A 13,668-nucleotide genomic window follows, 5' to 3' on the forward strand; every position below is an offset into this window, starting at 1 on the left:
AGCTTTAAATTCCTGGCTGATCTTGAGATGTTGCTGCAACATAAATTTACTTTCTCATGATGCCATCTATTTCGTGAAGTGCACCAGTCCCTCCTGCAGCAAATCACCCCACAATATGATGCTGCCACTCCCATGCTTCACAGTTGGGATGGTGTTCTTCGGCTTGCAAGCCTCAACCTTTTTCCTCCAAACATAATGGTCATTATGGCCAAACAGTTCAATTTTTTTTCATCAGACCAGAGGACACTTCTCCAGAAAGTAAGATCTTTGTCCCCATGTGCACTTGCAAACTGTAGTCTGGCTTTTTTATGGCAGATTTGGAGCAGTGGCTTCTTCCTTGCTTCCTTATGTCGATAAAGGACTCATTTTACTGTGTATATAGATACTTATCTACCTGTTTCCTCCAGCATCTTCACAAGGTCCTTTGCTGTTGTTCTGGGATTGATTTGCACTTTTCTCACTAACTACGTTCATCTGTAGGAGACAAAATGTGTCTCCTTCCTGAGCGGTATGATGGCTGCGTGGTCCCATGGTGTTTATGCTTGCGTATTATTGTTTGTATGTATGAACATGGTACCTTCAGGTGTTTGGAAATTGCTCCCAAGGATGAACCAGACATGTGGAGGTCCACAATTTTTTTTTTTCTGAGGTCTTGGCTGATTTCTTTTGATTTTACCATGATGTCAAGCAAAGAGGCACTGAGTTTGAAGGTAGGCCTTAAAATACATCCACAGGTACACCTCCAATTCTGTACACCTCCAGTCAGAAACTAATTGTCTAAAGTCTTGTCATAATTTTCTGGAATTTTCCAAGCTGCTTAAAGGCACAGTTAACTTAGTGTATGTACATTTCTGATCCACCGGAATTGTGATATAGTCAATTAAAAGTGAAACAATCTGTCTGTAAACAATTGTTGGAAAAATTACTCATGTCATGCACAAAGTAGATGTCCTAAACGACGTGTAAAAACTATAGTTTGCTAATATGAAATCTGTGGAGTGGTTAAAAAAATAATTTTAATGACTTCAACCTAAGTGTAACAGTATAAGGATGGGCAAGGAGAAGGCAGGAACCAGCTGAACAGTCAACAAAGTTTAATGGTAAACATAAACTTAAACCAACATATAACGACACACACACACAACGTGGCCGCATGCATCTCTTGAACTGGTGTCTCCGGCTCCCCTTTATCTCGCTCTTCCTCTGATCGGCTGATTCAGCGCTGGCCGTGCAGCCTCATGGCATGGCCATGCCCTCCTCCTCATCAAAAAGTAGTTTGTCAAAAAACTACTCAAGTAATTATGTTTCAAGTTACTTTATGAAAATGATATATTGTATATACGCTTCCATTTTTAGAGCACAAAGACATTTTTGTTCTTGAAAGAAACTGATGCTTCCTTTCACCAAGTTAGCATTAAATTGAAAAAAATACTGCCAAAATCATTAATTGCAAATTATTCTTACGTTTTGAAATAATTGTTTTAAGTGGTATTTATTCAATTTGTTCCTTACCTGTGATGGCAAACATATACTGTGTCACCTATTCCATACAAAAGCATTCTAAAGTGCTAATTTAGTTAGAACAATTGACAATGGTTGCACTACCATGCGGAAATCACAATACTGTGGGGTTTTACCCCATTTGCTGAGGTATTGAGTTCTTACAAGTCAAATTTTGGTTCTAAAAACAGGCAAAAAGAAGTACATTTCTGCTGAAATTCTGTTGTTTTAGAGAGAAGAAGGCTATTTATGCATTACTGTTTTGAAAAAATATTCCCTAACCAGGATAGAGAGGGAAGCGGATGGCCAGATGCACAACAAAAAGACAAGTAAATCACAGTCTCATTCGGGCATTCCAAATTGGGAGAAAAAGGGATCATTTTTTTTTCTTTTTTAAAGAATACAACATTTATTTAAATAGAAATAGACATTTGTAACATTCTACATGTCTCTAAATTGTCTGTAAACTGCATAATGTGTATTGTGAATGAAACACATTCCTATTTCAGGTTTATTCTCATTCACGTATGTCCAAGTATTTTGGCTATTAAGTTAACATACTGTACAAAACTAATATAAAGCAATATCATAGTGGAGGAAATTTATCCTCTATGATATTGCAGCAATTATCCAGATATGGAATGAGATTATTAAGCAAACTGTTATCAACTGTATAAACTGAATAAAATAAGGCAAAAATAAACATTTCACAGTGTATTGTAACATTGGCTGGCAGGCAATGACAGGCAGATGAAGATGATGATGATGTGAAGAACCCAAGTGCAGTTTATTCATAAATTTGAAACCCAAAAACCGTGAACAGAAACATAAACATGAACTAAACTAGACTTGACTCAACTTTTCTTGAATTGACATAACTTGACTTGACCTGACATCCAAACAACGTGACATTAACACAATTCCTGACAAAGGACCATGGCAAACATGAGGGTATAAATACATGGACAAGGGTAACAAGACAACCAATAAACAGACAGAACTATAAACAAGATAATAAGACTAATATACTTAAACCAATGACAAACTAGAACTGATAATGAGTTAAGACAATAAACCAATGAAAACAAGACACATGAGCATGGAGGGAAACAAGATATCACATGACATGAAACACATGACTATAAAACAGGAACTAAACTTCCAAAATAAAAGACATGAAAACAAGAACAAAACACATAAATGTGACATATTCCCCTACAAGGGGCAGCTCCCAACATCCAAACAAAAACACATGTAGTTCAATAGGGAGCTGGGGGGGGGAGTGGCGGTGTCCTTGAGGTGTGGCCTGGCAAGATAGGGCATGGAGCATGGCCTGGTGAAAACAGGGCATGGCGCATGAGACCAGGGCGGAGCCAGTGGAAGGTGGAGCCATGAGATGCTCGAGGGGCGGAGCCATGGAAGGTGGAGCAGTGAGAGGCTCGAGGGGCGAAACCGGAGAACTGGGAACTCAGAGAGTAGCTGAAGGCTCGAAGGGCTAGGGTGGAGCCAGAGGCTTGGAGGACCAAGGCAGGGTTACTTGACGTGGCAGACATGGTAACATGGCAAGGCAGGGCCACTTGACGTGGCAGATGTGGTAACATGGCATGATGAGGTAGGAATGGCAGCATGGCATAACGTGGCCGCTGACGCTTGCAATGCTGGCTCTGGGACAGATGAGGCTTGCAACGCTGGCTCTGGGACAGATGAGGCTTGCAACCCTGGCTCATTGGCCATGGTAGGCGTGGGTACTGGCTTGTGCAGCAGAGGCAAGTGTGGGCCTGGGCGGTGGAGCAGAGGCGGGCCTGGACCGTGGAGCAGAGGCGGGCCTGTGACATGGAATGGAGCAGACTGAAGCTTGGCTGTAACAGGGCATGGAGCAGACTGAGGCTGCCTTGTTACATGGCATGGAGCAGATTGAGGCTTGGCTGTGACAGGGCATGGAGCAGACTGAGGCTTGCCTGTGACATGGCATGGAGCAGACTGAGGCGTGGCTGTGACATGACATGGAGCAGGCTGAGGTGTGGCTGTGATATGGCATGGAGCAGACTCAGGCGTGGCTGTAACATGGCATGGAGCAGGCCGAGGCGTGGCTGTGACATGACATGGAGCAGGCTGAGGTGTGGCTGTGACATGGCATGAAGCAGGCTGATGTGTGGCTGTGACATGGCATGGAGCAGGCTGAGGCGTAGCTGCTCCATGCCATGGAGCAGACTCAGGCATGGCTGTGACATGGCATGGAGCAGGACGAGGCGTGGCTGTAACATGGCATGGAGCAGGTTGAGACATGGCATGGCTGTGACATGGTATGGAATAGATTCTGATGTGACTGTGACATGGCATGGAGCAGGCCAAGGCATGGCTGTGACATGGCATGGAGCAGGCCGAGGCGTGGCTGTGACATTGCATGGAGCAGGTTGAGACATGGCATGGCTGTGACATGGTATGGAATAGACTCTGATGTGACTGTGACATGGCATGGAGCAGGCCGAGGCATGGCTGTGACATGGCATGGAGCAGGCTGAGGCATGGCTGTGACATGGCATGGAGCAGGCTGAGGCATGGCTGTGACATGTCATGGAGTAGACTCAGGGTCCGGGGCAGAAGGTGGTGCAAGCTCTGCGACCATGACATGGCACTCTGGCTCAGCGATCATGATGTGGGACCCTGGCTCGGCAACTATGACGTGGGACCCTGGCTTGTCGACCGTGACGTGGGACTCTGGCTCGGCGACTATGATGTGGGACGCTGGCTCGTCGACCATGACGTGGGACGCTGGCTCGTCGACCATGACATGGGAAGCTGGCTCGTCGACCATGACGTGGGACCTTGGCTCATCGACCATGATATGGGACTCTAGCTCGTCGACCATGATGGGGAACTCTGGCTCGGCGACCATGACGGGGAACTTGGCTCATCGACCATGACCTGGGACTCTGGCTCGTCAACCATGACCTGGGACTCTGGCTCGTCAACCATGACATGGGACTCTGGCTCGTCAACCATGACATGGGACTCTGGCTCGTCAACCATGACATGGGACTCTGGCTCGTCGACCATGACGTGGGACTCTGGCTCGTCGACCATGATGGGGAACTCTGGCTCGGCGACCATGACGAGGAACTCTGGCTCATTCAGCCCAAAACTGAAAATGTCCTTGAGGGAAATATCATTAAAGTCCACCCGACAGGCCAGAGCGCAGAAGTCCTCTAAATATTCCTCCAGGGGACGATTCCCCTGACATAGGCATAGGAGCTGAACTGCTGGGTTCATATTAGGTCAGGTGTCCTGTAACATTGGCTTGCAGGCAATGACAGGCAGACGAAGACGATGATGATGTGAAGAACCCAAGTGCAGTTTATTCATAAATGTGAAATCCAAAAACCGTGAACAGAAACATAAACATGAACTAAGCTAGACTTGACTTAACTTGACTTGACCTGACATCCAAACAACATTACATTAACACAATACCAGACAAAGGACCATGGCAATCATGAAAGTATAAATACATGGACATGGTTAACAAGACAACCAATAAACAGACAGAACTATATACAAGATAACAAGACTAATAAACTTAAACCATTGACAAACTAGAACTGATAACGAGTTAAGACAATAAACCAATGAAAACAAGACACATGAACATGGAGGGAAACAGGATATCACATGATATGAAACACATGACTATAAAACAGGAACTAAACTTACAAAATAAATGACATGAATACAAGAACAAAACACATAAATGTGACATGTATAGTGAGATGAGATTGATTCAAACACTAAAAGTTGTTGTTCTATATATGTATTATTGTATTACAGTTGTAATAATAGTCTTAATTAACATTATGGTTATTTAACATATTGATATATTATTATTAAGTAAATTGTAGCATTTGGTTACATTATGTTTTGTGATTTTTCACACCTTCTTTATATAACATCCATCCCTTGCGCACTTTTGTCCTAGTGGGTGAAGCTTTTCATACAGATAAACAGCAGCACAGGGCAGGAAATTACAGTACAGCACCGTGGGCAAGAGTGTTTCCTGCTAGGACAGTTTATTTTGGCCTTCTGTGTGGAGTTTGCATGTTCTCCCCATGTTCGCGTGGGTTTCCTCTGGGTGCTACAGTTTCCCCCACAATTTCAAAAACATGCAGGTTATGTGAATTAGAGACTCTAAATTACCCCGTAGTTGTAAGTGAGTGTCCCCCAGCCACTGGGGGGTTGCGTCAAGAAGGGCATCCGGCGTAAAACCTGTGCCAAGTCAAATATACGAATCACAGATGGTCCGCTGTGGTGACCCCTAACGGGAGCAGCCGAAAGAAGAAGTTTTAGACATTTAGTAGCAAGTAAACAAGATATCCCCACATAAATGTCAAACCATATTGTGTTAATGTTTGACGCAGTTAAAACATTGCCTACCTTAAAAACAAGTGAAGTTTGATCAGTGGTTAAATGTGTTCAGACGGTTCCCTCATACCTGAATGAATGGCTCTGTGGTGAGTAGGGCAGAGCCAAGCATTGTCTGGGCAGAGTGACACCGGGAAGATAAGTAGCAAATGACTTTCACCTGTGTGCCACACCAGTCTCGCGTTCCAACGAGGGGCAGTGGGAGTATTTAAGGACAAGAGACAGCGGCAGACGGGAGAGAGAGGTGTGTGAAGCTGTCTATGTGTAGCGTGTTGAGCTGAAAAGGCAACAGAGTTTATGTGTAGAGTGTTGAGCTCAAAAGCCAACAGTGTTTATGTGTAGTGAAGCTGAAATGCATAGCGAAGTGTGAAGAAGTGTGTTATTGTGTGCAACTGAAAAGTGCAACAATAAATGTCTATGTGTTTTGTCAAGCCGGCCCCAGCTTCCTCCTTTCCACAAACTGTTACAGGCTCCTTTCCAGAATAAAAAGAAATATGCAGAAAATCACAGTATTATAGTTCTTGTATAAAGTGACAGGGTAGAAAGTCTTGGAGAAGCTAGAGAAGAGAGGACACTGGCGGCAGTTTATGCAAGCTGCTGTGCTCATGATGCTGTGCCCCGCAGGCTTCCGTCGTGCCGCGCACAGAGCATTATAATTTATAAACAGATTTAGTGCTTATAACTTGCCGATTGCTTCTTCCCAAAAAACTTCCCAAAAATTCAGAAATATTATGTATTTTTTTGTACTTTGTAGTTGTGGTGAAAAATAACTGTAGCAAAATGTAATACTTCATTTTTAATCAACTTGAGTAAAAGTACTATTATTTATTTATACTTAAAAAAGTAGAAAAATGTGATAAATGTACTCAAGTACTGTAACGAGAGTAGTTGTAATTCGTTACATTCTACCTCTGTTTAAGACTTAAATAGAAAGATTGAGAAGACAGATGAGTGACGTGCAAGTGTGCCTTTAATGCACTAAGATGTGCTGAAAATGAATGAATCTTAACCAGCCTTAACAAATCCCTAGTGAATGGTGTCCACTGAGTGACATTGATGTGTATTGTATTGTAACCTCTCCACCACGGTTAATTTGTAACTTTGAGGAAGGATGGTATTATTAATTGTGCTTGTCAAGACAAGCGTCAGTATTACTAGTAGGTGTCACTATTAGCCTGCTATTGCTCAAAAATATGAATAAGTCTTAAACTTTGATACGTAACTCATCCCTCAATGTTTGTGCAACAGACATCAATGATACCTCAAATCCACAAGTTGAGAAGTGTGAAATTACAAAAATCAACTTTTATTTATGTTAGGGAGACCCACTCAGCTAGCACATTTGATGGCATCTTTTAAAGAAAAAACCCATACAACTGAAGAAGATCAATCCACAGTTGACAATACATATTCTTCATCTGGTTAGAAAAAAAGGATTAATAATAATAACATTAAAATAATAATAATAATAATAATATTTTTTTTGAACAGGGTTATATCTGATTTTTTCTGTAGACCTTATTTTGTATTGTGTGTGTGTGTGTGTGTGTGTGTGTGTGTGTGTGTGTGTGTGTGTGTGTGTGATTTTGGAGTGTGCAAGAGTTTTTGTTATTGTTTTTTTTTTTTGTTTTTTTTTGTTTTTGTTTTTTAGAACAGTAATTCTGTCATTATTTGCCTTGCCTAGTGTCACTCCAAACCAAAATCACTTTTTTCTGTGGAGCACAAAAGGAAAAACATGGAATGGCATTAGGGTGATTAAATAATGACATATTTATTTATTTTGGGGTGAACTGTCACTTTAAGAAAGACATAATACTCTCCAAACACCACAATACTGACATTACTGCATCTGCGTGTTCGATTTATTTGTATGTCTAAGCTACAAATTGACTGTTATTGGTCTAATTCAGTCCCTTTGCTGAGGAGTGAAATTTTGGTAATTAACATCTCACGACACCCAGGGGGAAAGAGAACATGAAAGGCAAGAGAGAAACAAAACAGTACAACAGCAGGAGAGAGAGATTTCTGTGCTTCACAAACTCTCCCACAAAGCTACACAAAATCAAAAATGCTTTAGAACATTTACTCTCTTGCCATTTCCTTCCTCTTCTTCTGTTCAACTTGTTTCGCGGTCTGTTTATTTTTGCATGATTCTCTCATTTCTCAATTATCATAATTCGTTCAGCTGTAAAATAACTCTCTCTTGCCCTTTCACAATAAGTGTTTCGCCCTCCTCATCATCATCCTTGCATCACTCATGACTGAGGCGCAACCAGCGAGACATCCACTTCTGACCACAAACAATCTTAACTTAAGAAATCTTGTTGTGAATTACTTTCAGACTTTGAAGAGACTTTAATTCTCATAGCAACCATTATAACTGGGGTTATTTCTAGAACCCCCCCCCTTTGGTGTCAGTCTGTGGACATTTCACCTGGAAACTGGAGCCCACACCTGCCCATATGAGTTTTATTCAGAAACTGTTGACCTACTATTGCCGAATTCACAATGAGATCAGAACTGCGCAGTGATCTAAACGAACACTGAAGCGGTGAGTGTTAACTGCTTTTCATTAAGGACTACTGGGCTAACAAAGTCAAGGTCAGGTGTATTGCCATTTTTACAAATTGCAGAGCAATGAGCAAAACTAAATGGGTCTCCTTAAGGAAGCTACAGTGCAACATTTAGGGTACAATGGGGCTAAAGGCCCCCCAGGGGAAAAGGCACTAAATAGCAATACAAACTACCTCAGCACTTTCCTAAACACCTGTACGTCACTATGCACTGCAAAAATGTCCTGATCCATGATATAATCATATACTGAAAAAAAATGATGAGTTGGATTAACTTAAAATATATTTATATCATTTTTGCATCATGCTTTTTAAGCAAATTCAACTTAAGGTAATTTTAAGTCAACTTAGCTGGAAAGCCTTTGTTAGATATCGATAAATGTATGAGATCTTTCAACTTCCTTTACTTAAAGCTGCATAAAAATGAACAAATCTCCATTATTGATTGAGTACATCAACAAACAGTGTTCAAAATTGTAACATCCGGGGTTGTTACCCCTTCTACCAAGCACCAGAGGGAGCCCTCTCCCGAATACTGATTGTCTTCCATTTCTTCTCTGCTCATTTCCTGTTTTCACCATGTGTAAATATCCATTCACCTCCACTGTTTCTTTGCGAAGTAATGCCAGTTTTCTCTGCCTTACCAAGCGTTTTTCCATTGCCTTTACTGTTTGTTCTCATGTTATGACCATTGCCTGTTTTACTGGATTTACTGCTTTTTGGATAACCCTTTGTTTTGTTTGCCTTATTGGACTGATTGTTTGGTATATTGGATTTAACCGCCTGCTTACCGACTACGTCTATCTGCCTGCTGATTTGGATTGTTTGCTTGTGTTCTCTAATAAACTTCCTGCACATGGATCCTAACACCGTCTCCATGGCCAGTTCATTACAGAATACTTCGCCTACCATGGATCCAGCGGAAGTCTCACAGCTCCAGGCCACATTCGCACACCAGTGCGTAGTTTTAAAGGGGTATCAAGACCAGCTGAACAACTTACGAGCTGCCAACGAATGTTTGACTCATTACATTCACTCACTGCCAGCTCCCATGCTGAACCGGTAAGCTTTGCTCTCCCTGATAAGTTTGATGGTTCTGCTGAAAAGTGCCGGGGTTTTTTTAGGACAATGCAAAGTCTATTTTATCAATCAAGCTGAATCATTTAATCATGACGCCAAGAAATGTGCCTTTATGATGTCACTGTTTACCGGTAAAGCACTTGTTTGGGACAAAGATCCTCAAATCAAGGTCTCGTTTGACTACTTCGTTCAACAAATCCATGAAGTTTTCCAGTATCCAGCAGGTGGTCAAGATATCTCCGTTCAGCTGCTTCATCTACGCCAAGGACACTAGCGACTCAGAGTGGGTGGAACGATGTCACTCTGAAGACTGTTTTCCACAAAGGGCTTAACCTAAAACTCAGGGTGGAACTGACATGCAAGGGTGAGGGTACTACTTTTTCTGAATTCATAACCATGACTATCAATATGGATAACCTGCTTCGGAATGCTCTATGGCCTCTGTTTCTCTCCACCTCTAATTCTTCAGTCTCAGTACAGGCCCAGGCATCCACTGTATCACCTGAACCCATGCAAGTTGCTTACGCTTGTGTCTCTATTGAAGAACACTAACGTCAACAGAACGAAAAGCTTTGCTACTACTATGGTTTACCAGGTCATCTCAATACTGCATGCCCACACAAGAAATCAAGTTCCATGAAATCAAGGCAGCATGTGAGTACCCCGAACTTTGCATCACCCACCTTTCACAGGTTTTTGTTGCTGGTAGAGGTTTCCATTGGTGATCAAGATGTTTTTCAGCATTAGTGGATTCTGGGGCTGCTGTGAATCTCATTAATCAAGAGATCATCCAAGAGCTCAATATATCCACCATTCAATGCTTCCCAACGATCAACATCACCACTATTGACAACGCTCCTGTTGGTACTGGTATAACCCAACAGATCTTTCCTATAACCATCAAGATAGGACTAGTTCATGTGGAGAACATTTCACTATGTCATCAACTCACTCAAGCACGCTCTTATCCTGGGTCATCCTTGGCTGGCTGTCCACGACCCATCGATATTCTTTCTAATATACCATTGAACTTTGTTCCAATATGGCCCCACCAAGAAGCAAGGCCTACTCATTGTCACGCCATGAGACCCTTGCCATGGAAAATTACATCAAGGAGGCCCTTGCCTCTGGTTACATCTGTCCCTCCATCTCCCCAGCAGCTGCAGCTTCTTTTTCGTGGAGAAGAAAGATGGGGGTCTCTGTCCATGTATTGATTATCGAGGCCTGAACTGTCACCACTAAGTACCGTTACCCACTGCCACTTATCCCCTCAGCCCTTGAACAACTCCGTGAGGCAAATATCTACACCAAGCTTGATCTAAGAAGTGCTTATAACCTCATCAGGATCCGAGAGGGAGATGAGTGGAAAACTACATTCGTCACAACAAGGGGGCACTATGAATATTTGGTCATGCCTTATGGACTTGCTAATGCCCCCTCTGTTTTCCAATCGTTTATCAATGAGATTTTCAGAGACTTATTGAATCATTGTGTGGTGGCCTACATTGACGACATCCTTATCTACTCAGAAGACAAGACACAGCATATACAGCATGTCAAGACGGTCCTATCACGTCTCCAGAAACACCAGCTTTTTGTCAAGACAGAGAAATGTGAGTTTCATACCTCTCATACCACATTCCTAGGCTACAATATCAGCCACCAAGGTGTAGAGATGGATGTCTCTAAGATAACTGCAGTTACCGAATGACCTCGACCTTCTACACTCAAAGAACTACAGCGGTTCTTGGGCTTTGAAAACATCTATCGCCATTTCAACAGGAACTACAGTATCACTGCAGCACCACTCATGTCTTTGCTCAAGGGCAAGCCAAACAAGTTGCCATGGAACGACGCCGCTTACCAAGCCTTCGTCTCCCTCAAGTCAAGCTTCACGATTGATCCTATACTGAAACATCCCGACCCCAATCTTCCCTTCATCGTTGAAGTAGAGGCTTCAGATTGCAGGATTGGAGCAGTCCTGTCACAACGTCACGGTACCCCAGGCAAGCTTTACCCATGTGCCTTCTTCTTCAGAAAGTTAAACTCCACAGAACGAAACTATGATGTGGGAAACGAGGAATTTCTTTCTATGAAGGCAGCACTCGAAGAATGGCATCACTGGTTAGAGGGGGCAGTCCACCCGTTTCAAGTTATCACGGATCACAAGAATCTTGAATACATCAAGGCAGCCAAGAGATTGAACCCACATCAAGCCCGATGGTCATTGTTTTTCACCAATTTCATTTTTACAGTCACTTACCACCCTGGCAGCAAGAACAGCAAGGCAGATGCACTTTCACATAGACATGATCCACCCCATGTCCAACCTCATACTGGATCCATCCTGCCACCATCTGTCATCATTGCACCGATTAGTTGGGATATCATGGAGGAAATACAATGAGCACAACAGCATGAACTGTCACCACCTAACTGCCCCCCGACCAAGCACTACGTACCCCAAGCTCTGCATCAAAGAACTATCCAATGGGTCCACACTTCCTTGAGCACAGGACATCCTGGCATCCAAAGAACTACTACCCTGGTACGTAATTCCTTCTGGTGGCCATCTTTGGTTCATGATGTTACTAACTATGTGAGGTCTTGTCAGGTGTGTTCCCAATCCAAGACCCCCAGAGAACTGCCCACAGTATTGCTCCAACCACTTCCAATACCTCAAAGACCATGGTGCCACCTGTCAATCGACTTCGTCACAGACCTGCCAAACTCCAACAGATACACTACCATTCTGGTAATAATTGATTGATTTTCAAAATCATGTAGACTTGTCCCTCTCAAGGGTTTACCCACTGCCATGGAAACCACTAATGCTTTGTTCCACCAATTATTTAGTCTATGGATTACCAGAGGACATTGTGTCCGATAGAGGTCCACAGTTCACGTCCCGAGTTTGGCAGGCGTTCTGCAAGCAACTGGACATCAATGTGAGTCTCACCTCTGGCTATCACCCTCAAGCCAACGAACAGGTGGAACGTTTAAACCAGGAGATTGGCAGATATCTTAGGAGCTATTGTAGCCATGAACAGGAGAAGTGGAGCGAATTCCTGCCCTGGGCTGAATATGCACAGAATTCCCTCACTCATACATCTACGGGACTAACCCACTTCCAATGCATGCTGGGCTACCAACCCCCGATGTTCCCTTGGTCAGGAGAACCTTCTACGGTGCCAGCGGTGGACGATTGGATTAGGCGAAGCGAGAGGGTGTGAGACAGCGCACATGTCCGGCTACAGCGAGCAGTCCGAGCACAACACTTCCAGGCTGACTGACAGAGGCAACCCCATCCCAACCATCAGCCAGGACAGAGAGTCTGGTTGTCCACAAGGGATCTCAAGTTGCGGCTACCCTGCAGGAAGCTCAGTCCAAGGTATGTGGGTCCTTTCAGAATTATCATGCATATTTGCGCAGTCCAGGGGGCCAGCTGTGCGCCAGTGCACCTATACCAAGAGGTGCCTCGGTCAGAGCGTACCAGAGCAGACAGTGGGAGGATTCTTGGTAGGCGAACAGGTCTACCTGTGCCTGTCCGAATCAACTCCAGATCAGCTGGACCACCTGAGGGTGGTGTCTCCACTCTCCCCTGAGGGTAACCTGCCATGACAGCACGTCCGCTGCAGTGTTGAGGTTGGCCGGGATATGAGTGGTTCGCAGCGACTTGAGGTGCAGCTGACTCCAGAGGAGGAGACGGCGGGCGAGTTGTGACATACAACGGGAGTGCAGACTGCCTTGACAGTTGACCTATGCTACCGTTACCGTGTTGTCTGTCCAAACTAACATGTGCTTGCCCTGGATCAACGGCCGGAACCTCCACAGGGCGAGCAGAATTGCCAGCAACTCGAGGCAGTTGATATGCCAACGCAGCCGCGGGCCCGTCCATAAGCCGGCGGCTGCGTGCCTGTTGCAAACAGTGCCCCAGCCCGTCTTGGAGGCATCTGTCATAACCACGACATGCCTGGAGACCTGCTCTAGGGGAACGCCTGCCCGTAGAAACATGAGGTTGGTCCAAGGGCTGAAGAGGCAGTGACAGATCGGCGTGATGACCACGCAATGTGTCCCGCGGCACCATGCCCATCTCGGG

This window comes from Myxocyprinus asiaticus, chromosome 26 (genome assembly GCF_019703515.2).
Source record: "Myxocyprinus asiaticus isolate MX2 ecotype Aquarium Trade chromosome 26, UBuf_Myxa_2, whole genome shotgun sequence".
Classification (NCBI taxonomy): Eukaryota; Metazoa; Chordata; class Actinopteri; order Cypriniformes; family Catostomidae; genus Myxocyprinus; species Myxocyprinus asiaticus.